The sequence below is a fragment of the Elephantulus edwardii genome, unplaced genomic scaffold, assembly GCF_000299155.1.
Source record: "Elephantulus edwardii isolate Elephantulus edwardi_28Jun2011 unplaced genomic scaffold, EleEdw1.0 scaffold00155, whole genome shotgun sequence".
In the NCBI taxonomy this organism is placed as follows: Eukaryota; Metazoa; Chordata; class Mammalia; order Macroscelidea; family Macroscelididae; genus Elephantulus; species Elephantulus edwardii.
In genome coordinates, this window is record NW_006399905.1 from 7,666,169 (window position 1) to 7,667,186 (window position 1,018).

Below are 1,018 nucleotides of genomic sequence, written 5' to 3' on the forward strand. Positions count from 1 at the left end.
TGTGCATAGGGTCGCTATGAGTCGGAAACAACTCGACGGCACATAACAACAACAACGTAGGATCTTAGCTCTAAATTCTGTCATTGAAGCTTAGATATTCACTTTACCTTATTTCTTATAAATGCAGTGGCTTAAAATTATTTTACTGTTGATTGTGATAATGATGCTTACACATCAAACATATAAGTTATTTAAAACATATGCTTTCAGTGAATTAGAATTAGTCTACTTTCTTATCTTACTGGCTATCTTACTCCATTAATATTTTTTCAGCCATTTTCCCTGTGATTTATTTAAGTTCAGAATAATTTCTTTTTTAAAATTTTTTATTTATTTTATTTTATTAGTTTTTTGTGTGTACCGTCAAATCAGATCTGTCTGGTACAGGAGGAGATTGTTCCTCCTAAAGTTCAGAATAATTTCTAATAGCTGAGGAATGGAAATAAATTTGGCTTTGCATTTAGTTACTCATTCCTGTTGGATTAGTTTGAAGTATTATAGTCATTTGTCTCTAGGAAGCAGATGAGACGGATTGACACTGTGACTACAGCAAAGGGATCTATTGTGTCAGAGATTTTGAGGACAGCATAGGACAGGACAGGGTTCAGATCTGTTGCTCATAGGGTCACTAGGAATCGTACTCAACTCAGCAGCACCTAATGACAAAAGGATGTTGAACAGGTTTCCAAGGAGCTCACAGTAAGATGAGCTGGTAATAAAGGCCTACAGATTGACTTCCAAAAGTAACCAGTGAAAATCATATGGAGCCCTAGATCTGACCCACATTCATCATGAGAATGGTGCAGCATTTCTTCGTGTAGGCATGGGATCACTATGAGTCAAGGACTAAGTTAATACCAGGTCATAACAACCAAGCATACCACTGGACTCTTGTGAAGTTAGTTTTAATTCTAATAAAATGACTTGGCTAGAGAAGCTGTGGTATATTCGCACAATGGAATACTATGCTGCATTAAAAAACAAGGAACTCATGCAATATTATTCAAAATGGTTGACT

The 1,018-nt window shown here is 35.8% G+C and overlaps 1 protein-coding gene across 1 annotated transcript in view; it reads right to left on the minus strand.

Annotated features, from left to right (window-relative positions):
* The window catches only part of LAMA3 (laminin, alpha 3), a 383,386-nt gene that overhangs the window by 67,935 nt on the left and 314,433 nt on the right, over positions 1–1,018 (minus strand). The gene's annotated exons all lie outside the window — the stretch shown is intronic.